The sequence below is a fragment of the Anguilla anguilla genome, chromosome 14 (assembly GCF_013347855.1).
Source record: "Anguilla anguilla isolate fAngAng1 chromosome 14, fAngAng1.pri, whole genome shotgun sequence".
Lineage (NCBI taxonomy): Eukaryota > Metazoa > Chordata > Actinopteri > Anguilliformes > Anguillidae > Anguilla > Anguilla anguilla.
The window spans coordinates 1,195,294-1,209,212 of record NC_049214.1 but is presented as its reverse complement, the minus strand read 5'-3'; the positions used below and the strand labels follow the sequence as shown (position 1 = coordinate 1,209,212).

Sequence of the window (13,919 nt, the reverse complement as noted above, 5' to 3'; positions counted from 1 at the left end):
CTCATTTGCAGAACGGATTTCAGATAGAACACAGCAACCTGCACCGCCCGAACAGGGACTTGAACCCTGGACCCTCAGATTAAAAGTCTGATGCTCTACCGTCTGAGCTATCCGGGCTCTGGGCGCACGATTGGTTCATGAGATCAGGAGTCTGATCCATATTTGGATACGGGCGAAGCCTTCATCATCGGTGGTATATCCAGAACACGTCTCCTGTCTGTTCTGGCCCCACGATGGTGGAATGACCTCCCTGTGGAGGTCAGAACAGCTGAGACTGTGACCCATTTCAAACGACGACTGAAGACCCACCTCTTCAGGCTTCACCTCTCCCCATCCCTCCCTTCCCCCCTGTAAATGACTAAAACTTAGGGTTGTAACTAGGCAGCTGTTTAATAGGTGACTTAGTCGATGCGCCTGTCTTAACGACTAATTGTATTTTTATTTATTTTTATTTTTCCATAGATTGCGTTGTTGCCGTTCTCGTTGTTAGTGTTAATCAGTTTAACCATCAGGGTCCAAGTTGAACTATGCGGTTGTTCCCTGTACTTGGACCGGTACTTCTCTCTAGGGTTTTCGTCATACTTGTTCCTGGTTATGGTTATACACTTTGTTGTACGTCGCTCTGGATAAGAGCGTCTGCCAAATGCCTGTAATGTAATGTAATGTAATGTATTTGCCATTGTAAAGTTGCTGATGCATAATAAAAATATGGTGACGTGGTGCAGGTGACTGAGAGACTGCGTCGGCTCGGACCTCGTGGCACAACGGTAGCGCGTCTGACTCCAGGTCAGAAGGTTGCGTGTTCAAATCACGTCGTGGTCAGCTGGTTTATGTTTGTTGCAGCAAAAAAATTTTGAGCTGTGGTTTTGTTGATGAAAGTCATGTCTCCTACAAGTGGTACGTTGGAAGCTTGTCCATCACAACAAAAGAGATACAGAAAACAAAAGCTAATGTTCTGTTTGGAATGGTTGAAGAGACATAAGAAGATCCTACCCAGTTCCATCATCTCCTGCTAAGAAGGTCACATTGTCCCCGTTCTGCAGAATGGAGAGACGTGTGACGCTATACGCCAACATTGCCACCATCCTTCTCAGCACCCCTAAAACCTTTCAATTAGCCCAGTGCCTGCCCCACAGCGCTCCTGCACCAGCATTCACCAAACCATCAATATCTGTGTAGTCTGCCATCAGTTGTTGTTCTAGTCAAAGATAGCGGACTGCTTCCCATTCTCTCTGTTGCTGACTTCCATATTCTTAGGAGAACCTCTCATAAATAACACATTATTGTTTGATTAAATTTATGTATGTTGCATAACTGCAAAGTTAACTGTTGATACGCTTGTGTTCGGTATTCAGAGTGCCAGACGTTAAACGAGGGGGTCAGAGGTTAAAACTGCTGGATTCAGAAAATTAAACATAATCCCCTTAATCCTCATTTCAATACACACAGTGCCAATATTGATATCACAGCTCCTCAAGTATTAATGAGTCCACAGAAATTCATCCATTGGCATTGCAGCAGTTCAGGCATAGAAGCTAGGCAAGTTTAGTGCTACAGCATATTGTGTTTCAAACTATTATACTTAATAATTTAACTGATGTACTTTTTCCTCAGACAAAAGTACATGTAAGACAGTACATACAGTACCTTTGTCCACTTTCACCCTTTGGAGGAGTCTCTCAGACGCTCCATTTTCGGTTTTGTCTTAAAGTGAATCCTTCATGGACGTGTCGTGTTTTACTTTAAGAGCACGATTTTAGCTTCAGCTCAAAAGCAAGGATGTGAGCTCCAGCTGAGCCCTTCCCTTTACCCTCCAACAACAAAGCAAACTTGATCCCTTCTGAAAGACGAAAAACACTGCTAGAGGGCCAGCACTGAATAAAAGATTAAAGAAAAAAATAATTAAAAAGATTTATTAACATACTGTCCACTTTAAACTTGTATCCCTCCAAAACAATCTCTTTCCATTGCAAAAACGATGACACTGAAAATGTAGAATATTATACACAAGAAAATTTATATAAGCTCAAAAACATCACGCAGACAGGTTGTACAAGTCGTCTCCAAAATATACTACCACTGGATTAGCATCAAAGAAAAATAAACACCTGATATGCTCTAGTAATTGCTTAGTACTCAATGCTGTCCATCAGTCCCCAACACTGCCTGTCAGTACACAATACTGTCTCAGAACTCAACACTGCCTGCCAGTACTCAACCATGATTCATCAATAAAATAGAAAATATTATCAAAAATTAGAGACTAATGATATTTTTTGTTCTGTTTTGATTTTGTAAGCGTTTGTATCTACTCATGCATTCCAAGACCCCATCCGCCAGGTCCAACCAATCCCTTCCCATTCCCTATCAAAGCTGAACCAATGAGGGCCAAGGCCTCCTCCATCTGCTCATCCATTTTACAGATGAGCCCAAAAAGCAAAGGATCCAGAGGGCTGGAAAACTACAACTACCAACAGGCCGAAGCTGTCAGCGTTTACACAAAATGGAGGAATGTTCTAATCAGCTTAATCTGAAAGTCCTTTAATTACAAGAATAATTCAATAACAATTTATAATTCTCATGAAACAAAAAGGGAAAAAAGATGACTCTCGTTTTATGATATTATCAAGAGTAATATCCTCTTGCAGCCCTAGAGCACCATCTATTGACCATAATCTGAAATGCAGGGAAGGCCCAGCGGGAAAAAAAAGTTTTTTTTACATTTTTTAAATATTTAAAGTGCCCTGGCTGACAAAACCGTTGTAGTAAAAAAAATAAAAAAAATAAAAAAAACACAATATTTCTATTTTCAGCAAATGATTCCTGAGATTTATCCAAGAGAACTCATGTCTTCTTCAGGGGGCAAAAATCAATTTTTTAGGGTTATTTAACTATCTATTTAACTGATTGCTTGTAATGCCAAGATTCAGTTAATTTAAGAGATGCTGAGTTGAGCATTGGCACTGCTGACAAAAAAAATAACATTTTGCATTAACGCGTCTCCTGATGAGCCAAGGACAGTAAATTCAGCGCGGAGCAGTCCAAAAGCATTCTCAGAGTTCTGCGATGACAATTTTAAGTGTGCTTTCTAAACTCAATTGATTCTCGACAGACGCATCGTTGCCCATTACAGCAGGCATTATACGGCTAAATATATCACTCTCAGGCATAAACTGCGGGAAGCAAACCAAGCAGCCATTCAGAAGCCGAACACCAAGCAGCCATTCAGAAGCCGGACGCTAATATCATTTTGGCAGCCTTGCACGCAACGGCACCTTTTCGGATGGCAGTTGGAACAGCGCAATCAAAATGGATGAGCGTTTACAGCTGGTCTGTCGGGAAGAAGTCCAATAACAGGCACATTCGGCATGAGGAGTATTTATGAGAGGGTGAGGGATGAGAGGGTGAGCGCTCTGTGTGGACATGAGGAGTATTTATGAGAGGGTGAGCGCTCTCTGTGGACATGAGGAGTATTTATGAGAGGGTGAGCGCTCTCTGTAGACATGCAGTATTTATGAGAGGGTGAGCGCTCTCTGTGGACATGGAGTATTTATGAGAGGGTGAGGGATGAGAGGGTGAGCGCTCTCTGTGAACATGAGGAGTATTTATGATAGGGTGAGGGATGAGAGGGTGAGCGCTCTCTGTGGACATGAGGAGTATTTATGAGAGGGTGAGGGATGAGAGGGTGAGCGCTCTCCGTGAACTCCAGCGCTCGTTCTGGCGAAGCCTCGAAGACGTGAAAGCAAACGTCTCAGACTCAAAACGTTTTTGATTCAAGTGGGTCGTAAATCTGGTCCCTTTTTTTTTGTTTTGTTCACCAGTTCACTGCAGGGCACAACATCACATTCACTCACTATTCACTCACACACTCATACCTGTGGCCAGTTTAGAGTCTCCAATTAACCAAACCTGCATGTCTGTGGGAGGAAACCGGAGTACCTGGAGGAAACCAACTTGGACACGAGGAGAACATGCAAACTCCACACAGAAAGGCCCAGAGACAGGGGGAAAACATACAAACTCCACACAGAAAGGCCCAGAGACAGGGGGAAAACATACAAACTCCACACAGAAAGGCCCAGAGACAGGGGGAGAACATACAAACTCCACACAGAAAGGCCCAGAGACACGAGGAGAACATACAAACTCCACACAGAAAGGCCCAGAGACAGGGGGAGAACATGCAAACTCCACACAGAAAGGCCCAGGGATTCAAACCAAGTACTTTCTTGCTGTGGGCAACCAGAGGCAACAGTGCTACCCACTGCACCACCATTAAGCGAAGACCGTTTAAATGAATAAAATAATAATTATAAAGATTCTCTGCTAAAAGAACCTGGGAAAAGTCAGTAATAGTGAGCCAGTAGCGGGTGAGGGAACAGCTGCACTGTGAGCACAGATTATACTCAGAACTCCCAGCATTTCACAGAAACAAATGAGGCAAAATCCATTAAACGCCAAGGCTGCCAGGACATGATTAGACAGCCCATCGTACGCTGACTCTAATCTCCCTAATCCAGGTAATCACATCTCAGAGGAATACTGCCCCGGCGCAGGTGTGCTCCGGGCTCCTGTGTGTGAAGGCTGGCTCTGTTTCCATGCGGGCTGCTTATTTACTCACCTGCTCGCTGACGTTTTCAGGTGGAAGGAGGATCGGCCAGCTGCCTCCTGGGCTCCTTCCGTGGGCCACCGGCTGGCCCACACCGCCGCCGCATCGGTAACAGACGGCATCAGGACTCTGAATCACGTCAAAGACCCCAAAAACCTTTACCTGGACAGGTCATCTGGGAGCATCAGGAGCCTAAAAGCATGGTGCTGAAAAGACTGGGGTTAGGATTCGACCCTTTTCAGCATTTGTAACAGAGGGCTTTACCACAGCACCCACATCACCGCCTAATTAACAGACGGAGAATGCACCACCACACCCAAATTAATATTAATTAATTAATATATAAAAAAGCAACAACAAAAAACCGAACTCTTCTCTCCGCAGTTTCACAGGCCTTGGGGACAGAACGTCTTTGATTGTAACAGCCCATCTCCAGCTCCAGTAGAGTTTGCTCACCACTTGAAAGGCACTTTGCTTTCCTAAAATCCCAAATGAGTATATTTTAATTAATATTTTTTCCCTTGGAGCACAAACAAAAAGTGATGTTGCTAATTTTTAGGAGGGACTGCAGAAGACTCTGCTTTCCAGGCCTAAAGTATCACCTAATGCCATTTTACACATTCATATCCCTATAACACGGTGCAACAACATAGGTAAATGGTTTGTAGCAACAATAAAATAATAAACATATTACAGTATTGTTATAAACCACTTATCTATGTTGTTGTTAATAATCTATAATGCGTTTATGAATGCTTTGTCAAGCATTTATAAGCAGATATACATAATAACATTTACATTATAATGTTAACTAGTGCAATGTATAAGTAAAGTTGTGATACATGGTAAAACTACCCTACACATGACTGGTTGACCTCACCCTATTATTAAAGATTTGTTATTTGAAAAAAATATGAGTTGTGATATTATCATTGTTATTGTTATTATTATTACAAAAATAAGATTAGGAAATATTCCCATTCACTGCCAGGACGGTTAAAAGGATCACAGTCTAAAATAAAAATCTAATATTTTGGAGGATTCAGCCTCGACAGACTGCCAATGTTCATTTTTGTTTACTTTAAAAACATAATTTGTCTTCCATTAATTAAAACCAAGACTTGTTTGTAATTTGGACTAGTGCCAAGGTTCAATTAACTTTTGTCTTTGACCTAGTCTTTAACTCGATTAAAACTCACTCCTCATGTTTTACCTTTTTAAAAATTAATTTCCGTTTGCTTGTGTCATCACGGAAATCTATGATTGTGAAGAGATTAAAACAGGAGCGGTTAACTGAATGCTGAAGACAAACGCTCACAGAACACCGACGCTGCTCCTTGGCTTTCAGGCTTCGGTTTTTGGCCAGCCGCTGTTCAGGAGCGGCCATTTTATTTAACCTGAAACAGGAAGCTCACAGGAGAGGGATAAAAGCATAAAGATGTGCCGGTCACTGTCAGAGAGCCGACCAATCACAGGCAGCCCATTTCCCTTCGGCTAAAACACTTCCTCCGCTCCACGCGTCAGCTCGGCCGTTCATGAAAAGCAAATACATTTTTAATCGGGGCTGTCCACTGCAAATGAATTATTCACGCAGTCTATTTGTTCAGATATGACTGCATTAGACCACTGTTGATGGGACTGTGGGACACTGGAGGATTTGGTGAAGATAATCACACGTCATCAGCACACGCGGGACTCAAACCTGGGTCATTCAAAGCACCCCGATCGAGCACACTTCCTCACTCCCGAGAGAGGCCCTGATTGGCTGTTCCTCTCTGATTGGTTTTTGCATTCCCGTTTGAAATGTTCACAATGGACTCTGGCATTCAGAGAGAAAGAGGGTCAGAGGGTCAGAGTCCCCGACAGAATAATCAGATCCCTTCAGTGAGCATCCCACTCTGTTTTTATGTCATCATCTTTTAACGAGGATGTGAGAACCATTTATATACATACCATGTGTTGTAAATAATGACGGTGCATAATCTGGCAAAAACAAAACATTGTAATTTCATGTAGCTGCAGTGTGTCATATCTTACTAACCAAATGTTATATAATAGATACTGTCTGCTTTTCCAATACCATGAACAGGACTTGTCATTAGTCCATGAGTGAATAGTCAAAATCGCAATCCTGTTCTTTAAACATAATCGAGAACTGGAACATTTCTTTAGTGAACAGGAGAGAACCACAAGTGGGAATGCTGTCTCCAGAACAGGATGCGGTCTCCAGAACAGGTATTTGTAAAATAATGCATATATATATTGGGTATATTGTACAAACATACGTTTTTTACCTTTGTATTCCATTGGTAGTATCATGGAAGCACTAATATTATATTATATTCACTACACTAAAAACAGCAGGGCTCCTCCAACATGAAAGGCTCAGCATCAAAGCTTAGAATTTGTAATCCAAAGAACATAATTTCAGTCCATTTAAAAAGTGCACTGCAATCAATTACTTACAATTTTGTAGTTGGACAAGCCTTACCATTTTTTTCTTGTATGCTTTGAAAGATATAGGCAAAGCTCAAAAACAACAACACCTCAAAGAATTCCATTTTAAGGAGTAGACCGTTGAGTTCTGGAAACCCCCTTCTTCCCTCACCCCACTTCAGAAGAGGACACATCACCTTCATCTGGAGAGCGGAGAGCGTCCATTACTAACAGCGCTATCAAATATTAAACCCCGAAGGAGACTTATGGGATTTTGCCCTTGTTAAGAAGTGAAATTTTCCTGTAAACACTACTTAGTTCTGACGTTTGACGGATGGTCATGAGGGGGGAATGTGAGCTGGACCTCTCCCTCCCTCCTGCCTAATGCGTTTTCCATTAATTATTCCTGCAAACTTTTACAGGCTCCTGTTCCAAGAGGGTAATCATTTCTGAAGTGGCATCCTGATAAATTAAAGATGCTCGTTTTTTTAATGTGAAGAGGAGTGATATACTCCAGCCTTTTTTATATACTCCAATTAAGGTGCCAAAGTGGGTTTTCTTTTTTTTTTTGGACAGGGAAGCTTCACGTGAATCCGGCTTTTATGGACACACAAAACGTTTGTGGGGGGGGGGGGGTGTTTGGGGTTGGGGGGAGGGGGGTGTACAGTGCCTCGCGACCTTTCCATAGCATCACCTCCAGCTCTGGAAAGTATGTGGAAAGCATGAGGGTGTAGAGACACTGTGAAAGTTGGAGACAGGTAGATGCCAGCTCCCCTGGGTATTAATGCCAGCAAGGTTGGCTCCATTTTCAGTGCAGAACGGCAGTCTGTGTTCATCCCTCTTACCGTTTTCATACCACAGGGTCACACAAAATTCTCTCCAAACACTTTCCACAACAAAACACCAGGACTGACTCATAACATGGAGTCACCGACAGAATATGATTGGCTAGTGCTCAGTCCCCATTCTCCCATGAGTACTGTGTCTCCCACCCCCCTCTCCTCCAATCAGAATGCAGTATTCTTATTTCCTTCCAGTGCTGATAATGAAGGAAAACTGATGACTACACAGGCACATTCATCTTAAACGTGCCTTTTTTTTTCTTTTTTTTTTAAGCTCTTCACTTGTGAAGTTATTGAATTCTCTCTTTTAAAGAGGTCATATTAATAAGCACCTGAGGTACAAGGAGCTGCGTTTATTTTCATGAATACCCCCTAACAAGTTTAGCTCTGAGGATAAACACACCTATCCATATTCTGTATGGGCTGCATTTTACCACTTTTTTCACACATTTGGCTGCAAAAGGGGAGTTAATTAAGGAGTGAGTTGGAGGGAACACCATGCAAAAATAAAATGCAAATATTACCCTGAGTACCCTGATAGACCGAAGAATCAGCGATAATCGCTTTAATTACATTTATTTTATATGGTAAAAACCTTAAAAGTACCAAAGCGTGAATTGCTGGTGACAGGCGAGCACGTTTTCAGCACAGCGCTGGGTTTTTGTTCTCATTGTCCCGATGTGTCATTTTTTGTTATAATAGAGGACAAAGAAAACAAGGAAGACAAAAGCCCCCTCATTAGTGCTCCCAGGTAAGTCGTATCTCTGAAAAGCACAGGGTTCTCCCCACGCAGGGAAGAGGCAAACCGGACAAGCTCTCTATTCACAGGCGAGGACCAGCGAAGAGCCATCGGGTCACTGCTCACCGGCTCAGGCTAAATGAGGTGATGTTCTTGAATAAGAATTGAATGAGTCCCATGAGAACAGAATCAATTTCATCTGAGAGGACGGCTCAGCAGAATGGGGGACAATTATCAGCGGTCTTTGTGCAATTGCCCAGAACAAAGAACGCAGGATCGACGTGTTGAAATGCAATGTTTTTTTTCTTCAGATAAATTATATTGTTGAATTAATAACCGACTCTTCATAAAAAAACTCATTTTGCAACAAGAGATAAGCCTGGAAGCATCCAGAAAGACCAGGTCACATCAAACATCCTAAAGATAAATCTTAATTTCACTACAGTCTCTCTCCTAATATTACAATCACTCCATCATGAGGAAACATTGAAGATGTGTTCACACATATTATACATATGTACTTATGTTCTTTTATTAAGATTGATTGAAGTGGTATCCAGATGTCATCAGATGCAAAGCCATAAGTAATAGTTTGGCATCCAGTGGTTGTTTTATAATTCAGTCCAGGTTGCATATTGAGGAATACGTAATTTATCTTTAATATTTAATAATTCATCTTTATATCTTTAATATTTCACAACCACGTCTTAACATTTCAGTGAATGACATTGATGGAGCGAAGTTGTTTAATTTAAGACAAGATGCATTCCTCAAAGTGAAGCAGATGCCAGACAGTGTTATTTAATATCACCTAAACTGCATTCAGCTGCGACTGCTTCATACCTTTTACAGGTGGGCCCAATCTCCTGTTCTCTTCTGATTGATACACTCGGACAAGAGGGTATTTTCATAATATCACTGCCAACCCATACACCTCTCCCACACACTTGCACATGCTCGCACACGCACACGCACGTGCACGCGCACACACAGACACACACAGATCGCTGAACCATGTTCAGCAGCAAATCAGTGAGTTCAAAACATCCCCAGATCCCAAAAGTGTGATTTATATATTTCTTTGTTCAAACCCTTATTTGCTGTCCCCTTTACAATCACCTTTCTTTAATTGGGATGAAGACCATCAACCTTGTCTGGTTTCTTCATGCTTCCTGTCACTACAGCCCACGTAGAGAGGTTTTTCACTCTGGAATGATGGTGGGCATGCTCAGTGGATTGACTTTGCTCTCGAAACCCCAGGTCACTGTAGTGACACATTACTGGAACATCAATCAATCCATGTACAAACGCCATAAAGCAAAACTGAGAGGCCATCGAATGCTCAGCCACACCCCCTGCCTGACCTCTCTGCCAAACAGGTGAAGCAGGCGAAGAAACCTGTCGCCCCATCTCAAAAAGCGGCCCGGTCACCGATGTGCCGAGGCGGCCAATGGGACGAGGCGCCGAGACGCTACGCGTCGCTTTCACGCACAACGATCTCAAAAAAAACCCACCGCATCCGAGAAATGTATCAGTTAATAATTTTAGCAATAAATGGCTTGAATGGAAAGACTCCGGCAGCAAAGGCAGCCATTAATCAGACTGTTGGCAGGGGAGCGAATATCCATTGGGGGCAACACAACCATTCCAGCAGAACAACAGCTTCTAAACGTGGAGAAATGGCTCTGCACACTGCCCTTTGCTGCCAGCCCCATTCAACATTTAAAACACACTGAATCTCAGGGCTTCACTGGGAAAGGAACCCATCTTAAATAAGTTATGTTCACATTCATTAAAGATGGTTGCAATGTTCATGATCAAGGCCATTGGTTTTTCCCAGATTTTTAAAAGCTTTTTTTTTTTTCATATTCCCTTGCTGTATGAAAGTGGTGAATGTGTGGGCATTTCCGACATCTATTTAACTGCGTAAAGACTGCTCAGCGTGATCACTGATTTGCACAGAGAAAAACAAAGAATGGATCAAAACAGGGTGTTTGTTGCCACTGACAAAAAAAAAAAAGTTTAATTCGGTTCTGCGTGTTTTGTTTATTTTGCAAGCATAATAAATCACAGGTGCTCTGCGATTCATTCTTCTGACAGAATATCTACACACCGTGAAATATGCCTCAGTGGTAGAGGGCATTGTGAAATCCTCTAAAAGACTCATGGTTGATCTTAAGAAGCTGAGTGTGTTTGCCTCAGGCAGTGGAAGATACAGAATGGAAATTGAAATGGAGGTCACACGATGAACAAACAAACACAGACTAAGGAAAAACGCTGGATTAATGCATTTTATGAATTCTTTTGAACTTACACACCAAAAAAAAAAAAGAAGAATAATAGTCCAAGATAATAATAATAAAAATAATCCACATGCCTGTGAGTGGGATGGTGCTGTCCGAGGTCCTGCACCCTGTCTGTGAGTGGGATGGTGCTATCCAAGGTCCTGCACCCTGTCTGTGAGTGGGGCTGGTGCTGTCCAAGGTCCTGCACCCTGTCTGTGAGTGGGGCCGGTGCTGTCCAAGGTCCTGCATCCTGTCTGTGAGTGGGGCCGGCGCTGTCCGAGGCCCTGCACCCTGTCTGTGAGTGGGGCCGGCGCCGTCCGAGGTCCTGCACCCTGTCTGTGAGTGGGGCTGGTGCTGTCCGAGGTCCTGCACCCTGTCTGTGAGTGGGATGGTGCTGTCCGAGGTCCTGCACCCTGTCTGTGAGTGAGGCCGGCGCTGTCCGAGGTCCTGCACCCTGTCTGTGAGTGGGGCCGGCGCCGTCCGAGGTCCTGCACCCTGTCTGTGAGTGGGGCTGGTGCTGTCCGAGGTCCTGCACCCTGTCTGTGAGTGGGATGGTGCTGTCCGAGGTCCTGCACCCTGTCTGTGAGTGAGGCCGGTGCTGTCCGAGGTCCTGCACCCTGTCTGTGAGTGGGGCCGGTGCTGTCCGAGGTCCTGCACCCTGTCTGTGAGTGGCGCCGGTCCTGTCCAAGGTCCTGCACTCACTGAAGCACCTGTGGTGCTGGACGGACAGCAAAGCTATCCCCCCAAAGTGAAATGTAGCTTGCAAAACTAAAATTTTTCCAAAAAAAAAAAAAAAACCTACAACTACTTTTAAAAAAATAATTCTAATAAAAATAATCCAAAAATCTGCATGAAACAATTGTGAGCAATATCTTCTTTTTGCATGTAGGGAAAATCACTATACAACTCAGTGGGGAGAACCAGCAATGTGTGGCAATTGGCAGTTGACTGTTGGCAACGATAGAGAAGAAGTGTGCTTCTCCCCAATCAGAATTAGAGATAAGAGAGTTTGTGCTTGGGGAAAAAACTAGGGCCAAAATTGCGTGGTATTTAACTACACCTTAAAAAGCCCAAAAAAATTAATTAATGGGATGGACGACATTGCACCTAGATTCTTTCAGAATCCTCCCACAACCATGCGCAAGTCCCAGTCACTGTGGCCCCCATCTCCCCCCATATTTCTTGAATGACTCAATTAATGATCTTTATTGTCATTACACTCAGGTACAATGAAATTTCGCATGGCTTCTTTGCTTTCATTCTTCCTCTTCTGTCCATCTGGAGAGTTTCTGTGGAACACCGTTACCTCTGACCCTCACAAAAAAAAAAAACACATCCCAGACACACCATCCTCCGGTGCCTAACGATTTCAAATCAAATTTCCTGTTACCGGATAAGTGGCCCGTTTCTCTGCAGTCCCTGCTCTGACAGACAGCGGTAAATGAATAAACGGGGAGATCCGCGGTGCGCGGGAACTTTCCATTTAACGGCCGCATCCTAACGGCCTGTGGGGACCGCTGGACCAGTGTTAGGCGTTTACCCCGCAATCCTTACTGCGCAATCTCAGATCTAACCTGGCGGAATTAGGTGTCACTCTCTGCTAGAATTCGGACTCAGTCACCCGCACAGTAATTAATCACGACATGCATTTCCGGGGCTGACGATGTGCGTAAGATCTGTCACACAGCCAATGCACTTCAATATTATGACAATTTATAAAGGCCTGCCATGTAATCTTTTAAATGTTTTTATACATTTACTTCTAATGGATTAGGTCATGTGGTTTTCTTATTAAAACGAGGATTTTGACTAGAGGCTTCTGAATGCTTTATTTGGGTTTTGTTTGTGTGTGCTTGTGTGTGTGTGTTTAATAGTGTAATTTCATATTTATGGACTTATAATTTGGCTGTAATATTTTGTCGATCATAAATAAACGATTAAAGCTTTTAATTCTAATAAGCACCACAGTGTTCACTCCAATTTAAACTGCAATTTGTAAAAAGTTCGATCCCAGTTCTCGTCGTTGATTACTTTGGGTAAATTTACCTAAACCATAAAACCACAACATCCTGAATTCACGCATATTTTAAAATTATTCAAGTTCTCCACTGAAATGGAGAGCTGGAATAATTTTTCCATTGGTGTTGCTTACACACCGACGATTTTAAGTTTAAAAGAAACCAGCACGCGGAACGTTATTGGTGTTTCGCAGCACGAACGTCATTTTCTTCAGAAGTGCAGCGTCCAATGGAGACGACCTGCTGTTCAGAGTGGGTACAAGTTACCGAGAACGCATTAGAGCGCAGCAGTGTATTGGGAAGACTCATAAGGCTTCTAGTAGTCTTTGCTATTTGTAAACCGAGATATTTGTTTTCCGAATACACGCGTGTCCTTCCTGTTACAGAAGATTTTTGTGTATCCGGAAGACCGCACAGTAACCGCAAGCTTGCTACCCACTCAAGGCAGGTACTGCTTTCAGCACCGGAGCTATCCAAGCCGCGCGGCTGTCAATCGTAAACCGTCAAGATAAAGTGCGTCCTCCGAACTAGACAAGGGCGAAGTGACTGTCAAGCACAAACAGGAAACAAAAATACTCAGAAAATCAGAAGAGTTGCAATGCTATACATTTAAGGGAAAGGAAATCAACTCCCGAAGTGCTCTCCGGTTCCACCCAGGTAGGTGACGCTTCACATTTATGCCGTGGAGGTATGGGACCTTCGTTGCGGCTTAGCACATTTGCATACTGTTTGTTTCTATTAAGACGTCATTGTGTGGATCTGTATGTTATGATTTATGTGGATCAGACGATGTTCAGTAATAAATGTAAAGCTATGGCCAGCATTTCACTGACTTGAAATGCTTCTCCACTGCAGCTAAAATGAGTCCGTCATGTCACTGTCATATCAACCAATAACTTATGAGTACATACGTACAGTATTAATTTGGTTCTTTTACAAGCAAATAAACGGGCATATGTCTACATATTTGCATGTGTTGTGGTGGCCAGG

The 13,919-nt window shown here is 43.1% G+C and overlaps 1 protein-coding gene and 2 non-coding genes across 7 annotated transcripts in view; 2 read left to right on the top strand and 1 right to left on the bottom strand.

The window, feature by feature from the left end:
* Nucleotides 1-44: 44 nt before the first annotated feature.
* Nucleotides 45-117, bottom strand: trnak-uuu. Its single transcript has one exon. It is a non-coding gene; the product is annotated as a tRNA-Lys (tRNA).
* Nucleotides 118-750: 633 nt separating this feature from the next.
* Nucleotides 751-822, top strand: trnaw-cca. Its single transcript has one exon. It is a non-coding gene; the product is annotated as a tRNA-Trp (tRNA).
* Nucleotides 823-13,174: 12,352 nt separating this feature from the next.
* Nucleotides 13,175-13,919, top strand: part of LOC118212344 (PHD finger protein 24-like) — a 36,667-nt gene continuing 35,922 nt past the window's right edge. For 2 of the 5 annotated variants that reach the window (XM_035390127.1, XM_035390124.1), the window contains exon 1: nucleotides 13,176-13,586. The gene's annotated coding sequence lies outside the window, so the exon portion shown is untranslated. Of the gene's footprint in view, nucleotides 13,587-13,919 lie in introns of all 5 variants that reach the window. The other 3 variants (XM_035390128.1, XM_035390126.1, XM_035390125.1) reach the window with 2 other exon arrangements.